Source organism: Cupressus sempervirens, chromosome 11, assembly GCF_028749045.1.
Source record: "Cupressus sempervirens isolate cs-2001-9-10 chromosome 11, ASM2874904v1, whole genome shotgun sequence".
NCBI classification, from domain to species: Eukaryota; Viridiplantae; Streptophyta; class Pinopsida; order Cupressales; family Cupressaceae; genus Cupressus; species Cupressus sempervirens.
The window spans coordinates 106,478,122-106,494,125 of record NC_143128.1 but is presented as its reverse complement, the minus strand read 5'-3'; the positions used below and the strand labels follow the sequence as shown (position 1 = coordinate 106,494,125).

Here is a 16,004-nt window from a genome sequence, read left to right as displayed (position 1 = left end):
AATCAGTCTTCAGCAATGGCGGATTCACGCAGAGCTCCATTTTTGAAGGGTTCTTTGAAGGAGGTGGGAAAATCGTGTATTGTGATTTGAGTCATTCCCCTTCCAACTACATCCATCTTGAATTGCTAGCCTTCCTTTATGCCCACTCGGGTCCATTGGACCTGTCCCATTGATTGATGTTATTTCAATTCTTTAAAAAGGGAATTTAGAATAGTAGGCTGACTGAAAGGAGAGGAACAGAGTAGAGCAGAAAGTTGCATTTCATTGTGCCTTTAGAGATTCTGAAGGGTTCTTTGAAGGAGGTGGGCAAATTGTGTATTGTAAGCTTTTAGGAGAAAAGTGAAGAGGGTTTTTCAAATTCTAGAGATTTTTACAGAAGGTATTTAATAGAGTCCAAAAAGTTATGGGAGATTGTAGGCCCATTCTCAACTTTGGTGGTGAGGATGAAAGGGGGTTAAATTATTGGATTGAGATTTTATAGAGAAATGGGTTGGTTTCCATGTTATAGATCTTTTAAGGTACATAAGAAATTGTAACCTCTAAACAGGGAGATCAAGGAAGGGGTCTTGTCTGTATATCAACAAGTGATGCAAGGTAATCTAATTTTAGTTGATTCACCTATTTTTCAATGATATCATCGACACTGAAATAACTTTAGTTCCCCACACTCGCAAGGGTAAAAATGTGGCATCCTCGTATTGAGACTAGATTACCCTTCTCTTGTTCCAAACATGCACAAATGAAAACTAAAGATCCAAAAAGAAAAAGAAAAATCTGCAATATATGACTAGTTGTTTTCATTGGCAGTAATGTCAGTTTTGGGTAAGGTGGTGTTGTGGAAGAGGCAACAAGCCAGGAATCAAAGACTGTTGCCAAACTATAGAGGGGCTCTAAGATTGCGGAGTTTCATTTTTACCGACAAAAGTTGAAAGGCTCTTTGTTTGACTTGGTGGAATGGAATTAAAATTTGATAGATTTTTTAGTTGAAAGGATTATTCGCATGTAACCCAAAATTCTCTCGAATAATAGTTATTGTTGGTTTCAAATATGGCTTGTTGGTTAGTACAAAATGCTTTTTTAAAATAAATGTTTGTTGAATGCTAATTACTAGGCTACTTGATTTGAAAACTATTATATTGAAAAGGTTTATTGTTTTTGTTCAATTTTTTAATATGGGTTTGTTGTTTATTTGACATTTAGATTGAAATAATATATGTGTTTAATGATCCGATAGGTGAAAATAGTATATAGGTTCTGTCATATCATATGTATGTTTAGGATATAGTTTTAATGATCATTTGGTTCTTCTCTATATATATTGTTTGTAAGATTGTGTTGAGTTGATAATGTTTTCATTTAAATTCTTGATTTGAAACCTATTAATGAATGAAAGAAACAAAATCCATTAGTGAAAGTATTGCAGCTTATAAACGAAATGAAGTATAATTTTTGTAATATTGAGATTAGTCGCAAGCCTGGCGGAATATCATATTTGTCAGCTACTATAAATAATGCATGTCCATGTTGTTATATCATCTCCTCAGATAGGCTTCCACTATATAGAAACTCCACTAGGCTTTTCACCTGGCCATGTTCCATATCAAGAAAAGAAACTGAACCAGTATGTGACACCTTACACTCATCTACTTCAAACATATTTCTAAAGACTAGGGAGTTTGTTGCCTACATCAAGAAACAGAGTATGTAAGTAGAAAGATCTATATTTTGGGCTTTAATGAATTAACTTTTAACAGTAAAATTGGTTCATTTTTTAAAACAAAAGAACATTATTGTTGCCATTTCAGAATAGGAAAATAGGTTCCAGTGCCTAAAGTAAAAAACACCTAATAAAATGAATTCTAAGGAGAAAGAAACAAGAAAATCTATTCCAGTGCCTAAAGTAAATTTTCAGGCTTAAGCCTACTCTTTGTATTTCCATGTTATTTGAATCACAACTGTTGTAATATTTTTTGTATTAGTAACCTATACAAGTTATAACCTCACCAAATTTTTATATCTTTACACAATTATATAAGTCTAGTCCATGAGGATCAATGATATATATTTTTGCAGTCATGAGTCAGTGTAATTTATCAAACATTAATTAGAATTTTTATTTGAAAAACTTTTATCTTGAAACTTGCAAGCATTATTCTGAAACTACCATTAGAAGAAATCATTAAACATGTAAAATGCTTCAATAGGTTGTACAACTACATATTATTTGTTTCCCTATGGTTTTTAAGACATCTCATCTCAAATAACTATTCAAATCGGTACCTTTCTTGAGTTAAAACTCTATAGGTTGGCCTTAAGGAAGGGTTCTAATATACAAGAGCAAGGTTATTTTCCTTCTGTTCTATATTTTGGCTATAATATTCTTATAGACTCAGCTGGTTTTGTCTACCCTCCATATCTCTATATTCTAATGCCAACTCAAACAACAAATATGTTGATGCTATTATTCAGTTATAAGTATCTTATTATATAATACTTACAATAAATTTTCACTAGAGAAACTACTAATTTGAGAAATATTTGAAGAGTATTTTTGGCCCATGACCTAATCCTATATTGTGACTCTAAATATGTTTGTGAAGAATATCTTCAACTCATAACCTAGCCCTATTTTGCTATAGTAAAATTCAATAGGCCATTATCTTAGGAAGGCAGAAACTCTCAAAAAAAAGAAAATGCATACTAAGAATAATTGTAAATCGAGGAGATAAAACATACCATAACAATACGGTGAGCATAGACTGAGGATCTTTCATTAGGAATGAGCTCCACGTCTATATGTAATCCCTAACGAAAAGCAATCCCTAATGCATCTACAAACTTATATTTCTCAACAAGGGCATCGTCAACCTATTTTAACTGTTCTAGCTTATTGAAAGCTTGTGAAAGGCCCTGCACAAATAATATAAACAAAACAAACATCAAAATCTGTCTCAAATAGAATCATGGTACTAAAGGTGGTATATGTAAACTACAAGTCTCCTTCAATTAAAATTCTATCTTAATTAAACCTGATTCAAACTTATTGTATCATGTTATATAAAAATAGGAGCTCCCACATCTATATATGTTAACATATTTTCATATTTTTTTGTGCAAGACAACCTATAATGTTTTGAGTGCCTCTTCAATACATAGTGGTACAATACCCAAATACATTTTTCCTTATAGTTCTTCATAATTCAGAAGAATTGCAATTCAAAAAATCAAAGGAATACACTTATATATACCACAAATTCAAGAGAGTTCATTATTGACCTTTTGAGCATGTTCCTTGGTTTTCTCTACTTCTTGAATTGGGCTTTCCATTTGTTGTGTGAGAGCCAAGATGCACCAAGAACCCTCATAGAATCTCCCACAAATAGTGTTCATGGGAGGCCTAAAAATACTCACTATAGGACTGCAAAGACAAAAATCCATTTACTTTGGAACTGGACAATCATGGATTGAAAGTAGCATATAAGGAAACTGATTTCTATTTCTTGAAGGAAGGAATACCAAAAATGGATCTTCCTTTAATCGAAAGGCAGAGGAAGTCTAGGAAATATAATTTGAATAGTATGTGGATGTTTGGTATTTTGTAATGAGACAATACTAAGCCCCTATTAAAAAAGAGATTATTAAAATAATCAAGTTGACTTGGATCTAGCTAGACCTGAATGATTCTTTTTCTTGTTTATTTTTCCTTTGGGCAAGGCAAATATGGTTGGGACATGTAAAATCCCATACATTATGAATAACAATGAATTACGAGTATTCCAACCATAAGTATTGTTTTTTCTATAATTAGATGTGGTCGTTAGATTCTTGCTTATGGAAGATTTAGATTGACCAGAAGTATGTCATCAAAATTATTGACAAGAATGGTTCACAGAAGAAAGTGCAAGAAAAATCAAACCTTACAAAAGCCCTCCTAGTGTTTGTTGGAATAGTCTGGAACTGTCTCCCCTATAGAACTATGAACATGGCATCAATTCATTTTTTCCCTTTCTTGAAATGATCCATGGAAAAGGGTATAAATCCTACAAGGCCATTATTACTAAGTTTCTAATCAAACTTGTGAGTCAATTCCATCATCATTACTACCAATCCTACAAAAAAAAGCCCCAAGGTTGTCAATTTTAAATTCAAGATACCCCAAATGTGCAGCAAAGCTTCGTCAAGAAAATTGTTGGTGAGATGAAGAATCACTAAATTTGATGAGGGCACACTGCTTAAATCTTCAAAAAGGGCTTTCAGTTGTATGAAATTAGGACAAACATTGTCATTCAAAAAATTGAAGCTTACCAGATAAGCCCATTTTCCAATGAAGGAGGAAGAAATGGTATTTTTCAATCAGTCATCCAATTGAGCTAGTAAATAATGGGAGTCTCTTGGGAAGACTGTGCGACTATTGATCTTGTCAACCAAACTTGGTAGTCTTTGATTATATTATTTATGTGTAGCCAATTATTTGTGACATAGCAGTAGAGTGTCAAAGATATTTATAGTTTACCCACTTTGTAATTTTTATGCTTTACGCCACTTTGTGGATGAAGCTCTTGTTGGCTTCAAATCATTGAAAGCAGACATGTCCACTAACAATGAAATCTCGTACAGTTAGCTCTATTATTTCATAACATGGTTCTATATAATGTACATTGTTGCCATTATCTAGAACAAAGGCTTGTTGTAATGGAAACTTGATGTATCATATTTTCTATTTTCTTGATACATAAATATAGTTTGTTCCAAAATATGTTATATTGAAACAGTTATTGATCTTTTTTAGTTTTTTTGCTATTGCGTATTATGTTGTAGGTTGTAAGGTTAATTATTTTTCCTTGAATGTTTCCAGAATAGAATGCATTCTCATATTGAATGTTCATATTCTTAGTGAACTAACTTTTAATTGTTCTTGTATTCAACTTTTATAATATGTTGAACAAATTTGAATATTTTTGCTTTACTTATTATTTTACACTTTTATAGTAGGAAAGGTACGAGCATCAAATACTAGTAGAATAGTTCAATAACAAGCGGAAGTGTCATATAGTGAACACCTTGGTATGCTATCTTCTCCAAGTTGGTTGTAATGATAAAAAATGTTTTAATTGTTTCCCTGCATGAGTTGGAACATGTAAGATGATTAGCACAACTTACAATGTTGTAGTAGGTTGTTATATAATAAAAATAGAGATTTGAGGTATTGTTTGATTTTTACTATTTTCTAAGGTTCTGTTATTTGCTGTGATGTCTTAATAAAATTGCCCATAGCATAAAGTTTAAACAACTTCTATACCAATTATTTACCAAGTGTTAGTTTATAAATTGCTTCATTTGATATTGCATTCTTTATTTTTCATTGTGTTCCAGGAACTTGAGAATGTGTACTACATTAAAGGAATCCTTCTTCTGAACCATTGAAGGTTAGTTACAATTTGTACTATTTATTATTACAAAAACCAAAGTATTGCACAAAATTTATCTATTACAAATATCAAAGTATTGTTGGCTATTTATGTTACATATCCATATTGTAGTACTCTGAAAATACTTAAACAGATCTCATCAAACAACTTCTATTACTAATACATTTTTTCCTTCATATATGAAATGAGTAATACACTTCATACTGATTTAAGTAAATTAGGAGACGAATCACAAATTATGATTACAGTAGAAGCATATAAATCTAATGACAAATTACAAAACATATCAATCAACAATGCTCTTGACAATGTTCATTGCTTTCGAATCAATTCATTTAACTTCAATGTTGGCGACTGTTTGTTTGATATATTAAAAGTCTTGCTCCATTGTCTCTATACATCTGTTTAGCTTTGCAACGGTCTTGTTAACTATTTCTTGTGTTTCCTTGACAATGGTTGTGTTATGGCTTTAAACTCATCTCAAAACAAGTTGCAGCCTTCAATCCTCTAGGATTTGCATAGAGTGAATGATAAGGAAACATACTTTTGAAGAATGAGGCTATCAATAATTAAAGTCAACATTCCTGGTGAATCTAGCCTTTGGGGAGACACCTTTTGTCTTCATTGGCTATCTCTTTGGTTAAACATACCCATATGAATTTGGTCATTGACACGAAAGAAATCATACTTGCACTTCAATAAAAACGAACCTCATTCTACAATATTAATTCTTCTCCATGATGGTAATCCATTGGTTGAGCATTATGAACCTATATTTTCAAAGGTGATGACATATAATACAATGCAAACTATGCAACAACTTCCAATTTTACCTTGTAATATAAAAAATATGTGGAATATAACTTCACAAAATTTGTCAAATTTGGTCTCCAATGATTCCATGCATTTTCTTCTAATTGTGGTGAAAGCATCTTTGTTGTTGTAGCATTCTTAGTTGATAATATTTTTGATGCAATTTCTTTGCGACTATTCATAGCACAATCATTAGACAATGCATTGATAATGAAAAACACATTTGCAATGCATTGCTTCAATATGCATCACCAATCTACAACCTCGGAAAATGAATTTATGTCACAAATACGAATATTAGTTTCAAAAATTGGAAAGCCATATATTGAGAGCAATGTAGAAGGATCCAAATTCTATTTGCTTTGGCTTTCATATATATTTCATATTCATATATATGTATAGCAACCAACTCCTTTGCTTGAATTTGAAGTCTATTTCAATTGTATAGAGCCTACTAAAAATATTAACTTAATATGTTTCAAAAATAGTTCAAGCCATTTTCAGTATGAACCACTCCAACAAAGTGAACAATTTATTATCCAAATGGAAAGAAACAAACAAAATTCAATGAAAAATGAGACTTCATTTGGAATGAACATGACAATACCTTGCTTTCAGCAAAACTCAACATCTAAAAAAATACAACTATGATTCTGAAAATTTTAAGTCCTCATCATTCATTAAGAAATCTAAAAGCAATGATACGTAATAAAGAAAAGTCCACAACAAACATGGCCAATGATGAACACATTCATAGTAACAATATGCAAAATAGGCCAAAATCATATTCAAAATCAACAACAAGATTTGTATTTTGCAAAGTAAGAACAAGACATGAGTCAACAACTCATGGACATGGAAGTGAAGTAAATAATTTAAATAACAAGTCAGTTACGCAATATCTACAAGAAATCACTGATACACCTACTGAAGCATGCACAATATGTGAAATGTTATGCTTCCAAAAAGATATCTACAAAATAAAAAATACATCTATTTATGCCTTCTCTTTGCTCTCTATTGAAACAAATAAAAAAAATTACGATGGGCCAATTGATTTGCAAGAAATGTATACATGCCATTATGCTTGGAAAATCCTTGTGTTTTCTGCACCGTGGAACATAAGATGCAATAAAAGAATAAATATTGTTCATGGATTGACTAGCCTTGAAGAAAGGCTTGTGTCATTGCATATTGCTTTTGCACAAATTAGGCAATTGGGAAACAAAAGAGCACAATATGGATTGAATGGTACAATAATCAATGTGCTTATTTACTTTGATAAAGTGCAACAAGCATTGCCTAGACACATAGATGAGACACAAACAATAGCAGTTAAAATAAAATGTAAGCTACAGTATGAAAATGCATATGCTCAAAGAAATGTAAGACCTATCCATGTAATGAATTCATTAACAATATTATCAAAAACATCATTGAATATGAAAGACAAAATTTCAATAAATAAGGATTGGGAATCTCTTTTTACAATGAAACAACAATAAATTTGCAGAAATAGTGACATAGATACTAACACAGATATGTATGATGTTATTCCTAAGCACGAGCAAGAGCCTATAACCGAATTGCTTATACATTGGTTCAATGAATCACATTCAATCAAAGATCTTGATACAACGATAATTAAAATTGCATCTTCAAAAGGTTTTAAAGCACTAGGCATCTTTCAAGACACTTATTGTGAAGAAATGAATTTTCTAACACTTTTTTATGGATTCGCATGACGAAAAAAATAACAAAATGTTTTACCTATCCAAAAATAGTGAAATGGGAGCTCATGCATAGAGACAACAACTTTTCAACACATATAACAAATATTTTTTCAAAGTTATAAAAATAATTATCTATCAAATATCGTCAATAGCATGGGTTTGTATAAGAAATGTTGAATTAAAAGGTGATAAATTATGTGTAAAGGACATTCGCAACACTACCAACCTAGAAAAAATACTAAAATCCCTAATAGGATACAGATCACTAAAAAGTATACGAACATCTCCAGATTACTTAGAAAGTACAAGAAAATATATTTTTGCAATGATACGACAACTAGGTCCTCCTACTTTTTTCGTAACATTAACAAGTGTTGAGCATTTGTGGAAGCCACTATGTAAAGAATTGCAAAAAATATCAAACACAACAAAATAGAGAAAATGAATCTTTAGAAGATAAAGGTTTGGACTTTGAAATTAGGAAAAATCCAATACTTTGTAGTCGTTATTTCAATCATAGGACCAATGCATTTAGAAAAATGATGTTAAAAAATGTAGAACTTTTTGGCAAAGTCTACAACTATTTCTTTATTACAGAATTTCAAAACTAAGGAAATGAACATGTACACTTCATACTGTGGATAAAAGATGCACATTTATTTTGATAGTGCAAAAACATTGACATTGAAAACTTTATTGATGCATACATCTCATATGAATCTACATTATTAGATGAAAATCTTGTCAAAATACAAACACGCCATCATAAAAAGACATGCAAAAAATACAAAACATCTAGTTGTCGATTTAGCTTTCCTTTGCCTCCCATGAGAAAAAAAAAATATTAGAACCTTCATTAAATGTTGATCCTACAATGAAGGATAAAGCTATTTTTGTTTTCAAAAAATTAGAAAATAAACACTATACAACGGATGTTACATTTGATGAATTCCTACATGAATTCAATCTTGACGAGACAAACTACATTGACATGTTGCAAGCAACATTGACACGAAGAGTTGTATTGCTAAAGCGTAAGCCAGTTGATATATGGATAAATGCATTTTCTAGAAAAGTGCCAGCATTATGGTATGCAAATATAGACACATAATTTATATTAGACACATATGCTGCTACATCATACTATAGTTCATACATGACAATGCAAGATCGAACATTGAGACTTGCATTCTATGAAATATGAAAATAATGTACTTATGCTTACAATAAAAAGATTCACTTCATACGCAAACTAGAAAATGCATTGCTTAACCATCAACAAATGTCTAATTATTAAGCAGTTCATATTGCATTGTCATTGTCCTTATGCAAAAGCTCAAGAAAAACAATTTTCATCAACACTTCACCACCTGAAAATAGAATTTTTATGTTGAAAAGTCCAAAGCTTTTGGCAAAAGAAAAAGATGATTCTGAGAACATCATGTATTCCTCTATAGCAGATAAGTACATACAATGGTCAAAAGATTTAGATAGACTATCATTGGCTAAATATACAACTTTCTACATAGGCAACCCATCGAAAAGTAAGAAAAAAGAAAAGCCATATATCATACGATACGTAAGATACAATCAACACATTGATTATGAGAATTATTGTAGAGAAAAATTTATGCTTTATGTACCTTTCTTAAACAACGAAAAATCATTGTCAGAAGGCCATCAAACATGGAGTGTGGCATTTACTGAAAATAAAAAACATATAGAAAATATAGAAAAAATGTTTACCTCAAAAGTACATAACAGTTGGGGTGACATTGACCTTGCTACAAAAGAAACCATCAACAATAACAACCCATCAATAGACCTTCAAAATGAACATGTAGAAACCACTAAAAAATATGACATCATAATTGACATTAAATATGAAAATAACAAAAAAAAAAGTATACTACTACCTTATCATTATTCAATGAAAAAACACATCCATTCTTGCTTATAAATGACAAATATTTTAGTTTACGAAGAAAATTGAATGAAGAGCAAAAATCAATAGTAAAAGATGTTTTGATGACAAAAAGGCTTTCATTAGACAAACCACTATATTTTTTATTGACAGGAGGTGCTAGCATAGGCAAAATATTCACAGCAAAGGTTCTCTTTCAAGCAATGATTTGAATCTATGATAAACTACTAGATAGTGACTCATTCAAGCCTAAAGGTATTATTGTTGCCTCCAAAAGGAAAGCTACTTATAATGCAGGTGGCATCGCTACACATTCAATTTTTCACCTCCCATGTACATCTTCAAAGATGTTACCTTTGGACTCTAACACACTTGACAATCTAAGTAAAAAATGAGATCAGCTCCAAGTATTGCTCATTGATGAAGTCTCCCTAATTGGTTCTAGAATGTTATATAATATTGATAGAAGGCTTTTCCAAATCAAACATATACCAACATGACCATTTGAAAATGTTGACATCATATTTTGTGGTGACTTCTACCAAGCACAACCTGTGTGTGATAACTGGATATTTGAAGAGCCAACAATTACTGGTGACAAAATACCATACACATTTTGGTCTGAAAATGTACTATCTTTTGAATTACATACTGTTTTAGATAACGGTAAAAGCAGGTTTTGAAGGGGCCCCGAAACCCTTATAACAAAAACAAGAAAGATATGCAATTAAGACCACCAGGAATAGTCCTAAAACCTACTGAAAAGTAGAATGAAAATTAGGTTTAACAAGGACCTAAAACCACTAGCAAAGTTCTATAAAAGTATCTAGGTTTTAAAAGGACCTGAAACCACTAGCAAATTTCTATAAAAGTATCCAGGTTTTACAAGGACCTAGAACCTGAAAAAAAGTTTTACCAAAAAATAGAACCAGAACCAGATACCAGAACCAAAAACATAGACCAAAAAAAGGACCTATACATAAACAAAAACAACACAGAAGACCCAAAGCTTCTATTGCAGTTCCGTAATCATCTTGATAGCCTCCTTCCTGATCATGACAGTGTTCTAAATGGAGTTGGCAGCCGAAGTTGCAGCAACTTGCAAGGCTTTCTTCCTCAAACTCTGCCTTGTCCTCTTACTCAGGCCCTCCAAATAAATAGTATCTTCATTAACTCTTTTTCCAAGGCTAGTTACAGTACCACAAATGTTTGATGTTATCTGCTCCATTTTTGTACCACTTTCCTTGATGAGCATTCTAAGATTTAACTCATAATCTTTAAGTTTTTTAGGGATATCTCCCATTTGCACCTCCAAGTGATTAATTATGGCCTGATCAGCATCTTCGTTGTATTGCATTATTTCCACTTTCTTGTTCAGCCCCATAATTTCATTATAGATCCAAGAATCAACTTGGAAAATAGAGTCTGCTTTGAGCTTGGCAGAATGTAAGAAGGAAAGCTTGTTGTCCCTCTGTGAAGAGTTGCAAATGTCATCAATACTCTCATGTAGAGGGGAACCAACCTTTTCCATTTGTTCCTCCCTATCCATCTAGACCTCCTGTCTGTTCTCAACAGGGGCATCTTGCTGGACTGGATCCTCCATTTGTTGTTCCCTAGTCTCCGTAGCAAGAGTCAAAGCTTGAACCATATGATCCACATCCTTCATAGTAACTGGGTCATCAATTAAGTTATCTTTGTCGTTAACATCCCCCCCCCCCCCCCCCCAACACATTCTAATTACCTGCATTGTCAGAGATGCTTTGTTATGAGTTATCCTCTGATGTATCGTCCTCTTTTTCTTTATCAAATTTTCCTTTTGTTTCCAGATATCCCTCCAAATTTGAGTTGAATTCCCTAATATCTATCCCTTCCTCTTCCTCTGAGATATCCTTCTCAGAACTCTTTGACTCTGACTCAGTTTCAGCAATATGTTTTTGAGAACTAGAGGATTTTGGTTTTACCTTTTCTTTCCCTTTAACATTCTCATCCTTCTTGCACTTCTTGGACTGGGAACCTTTTTGATTTTCAGAAGGAGTCGAAGCAATGGACTTATTTTTACAAAAGTCCTCAATAAGAAGTATCAAACCTTCATGTAGGTCAAGACTCCTTCTTCCTTTGGGAAAATAAACTTTGAAGCAACGAAAAATGCAGATAGAAAGGGAAAGAAATTATATCCTTGTATCTAAAGTGGTTGAGAAAACCAAAATGAAATTTATGAACTCTTTGTTCCTACCATCCAGGATAAAGTACTCATGAATGTAGCAAAGCACATCATGCCAGATACTTTTAATCTGCTCCACATCAAAGAAGTCTCCACTCTTTTCCAATTGCTTCTCCTCATCATCCATCTTTGGAAACTTTTTATAGGCCGCATTGGAGATTCTAGTCTATTTTGAAAACTTTATGCCACCCATGGGGAGTCCTGTGAGCTTGGCAATGAAATCCTCAGTAAGCTTCACAGTGACTCCATGGAGAGCGACTCTGTCATCAGCCCATTTTTTAAAGAAAGTAGTAGTGATATGGGGTTTGAAGCCATGCAAATGCTCCAGATAACTAACCACATTCCCTTTCTAAAGAATCTTCCAAACATCCTAACGAGCCTTCTAGTCATCACATTTTTGGGGTTCTTGTTTCCGCGGCTCACCCCCCAGTTTTCCAAGCAAACACAAAACCAAAAACACCCAGATACAGTACGCAAAGAGGTTGAAAGGAAACCAATTTTTAGTTCTGTGATTTGGAGGATTCCTTTTAGAAGATATGTGTTGAGACCACATTACATTCACATGAATGTACCTCCTCAGGGAAGGTAATCTGACTGCCATAAGGCCACTCCACCAAATCATTAAATTGCTAATCCAAAAAAATCTTTCCCACTTCAGAGTGAAAGGATTCATAATTAATAATCGTTTTAAGATTAGCATGCTTTTTTAATTCCTCATGCCATCTCACCTTATGCCCCGTTTGAACAGCATAGTTGGCTATCCAGTCAGCAACACCATTGGCCTCGCGGTAAATATGGGAAATGACCACCTTTTCAAATTTTTGAATTAAGGTTTTGATTTCCATAATTTTAGCTTCAATAGACCATGAGATTGCATTTTTATTATTTAGGGTATTTATAATGTTCAAAGAATCACCTTCCAATCATAATTTGGAATACCCCAAATTGACAACTAGCTTAATAGTATAGAGGGCAACAGTAGCTTCAGCAATGTGGCTATTAGATTTACCAATAGGGATAGCAATAGCATCTATAACATTACCCACCTCATCTCTGATGACCCCTCCACATCCTGCTCTTCCTAGGTTTCCCTTAGCAGCCCCATCAAAATTCCCTTTGATCCATCCAAAAGGAGGTGCCTTCCATTTTATTGAATAACATATTGTTGTCAGACAAACAAATCAACATTTCATATCTGTTCTAAACTATATAAGAATTGGAAAGCAAAATGATGAAGACTTTTCCTATTTGAACATGACATGCTACAAGACTCCTCCTAACAATCCAAAATTTTCATACTTGTTTCACAAAAATTTAGTTGTTGATGAACACAACAAAAGAATGTTAAACTTCTTACCTACTAAGATTTGTGTCTTTGAAGCTATAGATCAAACAGACTTTCAAATTGATAATGACCACTACCAAGTTGATAAATTATCACTACCTCCTATACTTTACTTAAAGCCAGGAATTTTAGTTAAGCTAATTGCTGGCAACCTAGATACACATGATGGACTTGTCAATGGTGGTGATGGAATCTTTCAAATGCATACAACTGAACATAAAGATATTATTTGGATTCAATTTAACGACTCCCAAATTGGTACCTCATGTTGCAAAACAATGCAAAGATTATATACAAGTTCAATTCTTCATTCTTGGACACCAATAGTGAAAATAGCTAAAGAGTAAAAACTTCTACAAAAATTGTTACTCGAAAATAATTCCCTATTCAACTAGCATCTGCATGCACTATACATAGAGCACAAGGATTAACAATGAATACCATTGCTTTTGATCCTACCAAAATTTATCAACATGGTCTAACCTACACTACTTTGCCTTGTGTAACAAATATTGAAATGTTGTATTTGTTAAACAAACTACAACATCAAAACTTCAAAGTATCACACAAAGTGGAAAATGAAATGCATCGTCTACGAAATCTTGCACAATGGAAACTTCAATATACTCTTTCCCTTATACCAATTGATCATATTATCATATGCTCTCTGAATACTCACAACTTTACATTGCATGCACAAGAAATTATCCATGACCATGACTTGCTAAAAGAAACTATTATATGCTTTCAAGAAATAAGAAACAAGACACATGACCACCTCCACTTGCTTGATGGAATCTATAATTGCTATTCTTCACTAGCTATCCATGGCCTATTGACTTGTTCTTCTAAAACCACTATTGTCTTAAATACCAACACTTTCTCAACAAAATTTATAGAATCCTTAACAATTGATATTTTGCATATGACCAATAATATACGAATCACAAATATTTACATTGCACCAAGTGCACCCCTCAGTGACGTATTCAGTCTTATAGAAAACATCTTTATGAATTTACCACTAAAGTAAAAAGTCATAATCACTGGAGACTTCAACATTGACATGTTACAATTTACAAAAAGATAAGAAATGTTTGTTGCAGTTAAGCAACAATACAACTTGTCTTTACTTATTGACAAGCCAACAACATATACAGGTAGTTTAATTGATCAATTTCGGATTTACAATCTTAATCCACAATCTGCAAAATCTACTGTCCTAGATACATAATGGTCAGACCATTTTACAATATATTTATGCCTCCACTTGTAACTTGCATAACATCCATCTCTTTTACTCATAACGACCCAACATACTTAATCATTTCATAATATTCTACAAAATTATTATCTATAAACAATTTATTGAAAACGTTTTAGATGCATAAATATTTTTATCTACATTCCTCGGGTACTTTGACATGCATAATTCATTTTAGTTTGATAAAATAACTAAAATCATTAAGTCATGTACTAACAACTATTTCAGCACAACAATATAGGAATTATATTGTTCATAATGGAGGCTTCAAAAAAGAAAATGTTGGATGCAAACACCTCAGCCAACAAAATAACAACTACAACAAAAAGTTATTGACATAATTCTTTTCAAAATACATATTTTACTGCACTTACATATTTTTTTTATAATATTCACTTCCTTTGCATACTTTTTTTCAATAAACGACATAGATCTCTATTCACATCGTCAAATGATCAAGAAAACCCTCTACAAGATGACAACTGTGCTAGTAGACAATTAGAAAGAAGGCAATGATTATTGTAGAATTTAATAATTGTTGACACAAGTTTATATATTAATGCATTATATAAAATTTATAATCCTATCTTTTCACAGGCTGAAAATGGAAGAAAAAATGATATCCACCATTATGGACATCTGTATAGAACAATCTGCAACTTGCTTTGAAGGTGATGTCCTTATAACTTACGGTCCTACCTATGCAAAAAATCCAATAAGCCCAACAAAAACACAAATAGTACATATTGACCTCATGGACAATGAAGGCCAAATTACAATAACAACAAACATTACTAATCAACTGATTGATAAGTTTATCACCCACCTTTTACTTAGAGCAAGTGTTTGTATAAATGATTTTGCATTCAAACAAAAAACACAATATGAAAGAGGTGATGCTGATTATTGCCTTCAATTCACTGCACAAACATCAATTGAAATAATAGACCAAGTCTGCAAAGAACAAAAACTTATGCTTGACACAATAGTAAGTAAACTTATAGACTTGCAAGCTAACTACTCAATTGGTACATTGGGCATTTTAGTTGCAGCACATAAGCATACTCCAAAAGAGTATCAACTAAATGTAAAAGATGGAAACTCTATATCAGACACGACAATTGTAAGCTATGCAACTCATTAATCAAATAATGAATTTTGTTTTCTTTTATATTACAATTCCTTTCTACACTAACAAACAAAATTCTTACATTTGCAATTTATAGTTCTTGAATTCCATACTCAAGCTTATGCAAAAGTACAAGAAATTGTTAC

The 16,004-nt window shown here is 32.3% G+C and overlaps 1 pseudogene; it reads right to left on the bottom strand.

The window, feature by feature from the left end:
• Window positions 1-1,356: 1,356 nt before the first annotated feature.
• Window positions 1,357-3,438, bottom strand: LOC149528436 (BTB/POZ domain-containing protein At3g56230-like; annotated as a pseudogene).
• Between the last annotated feature and the right edge of the window lie 12,566 nt (window positions 3,439-16,004).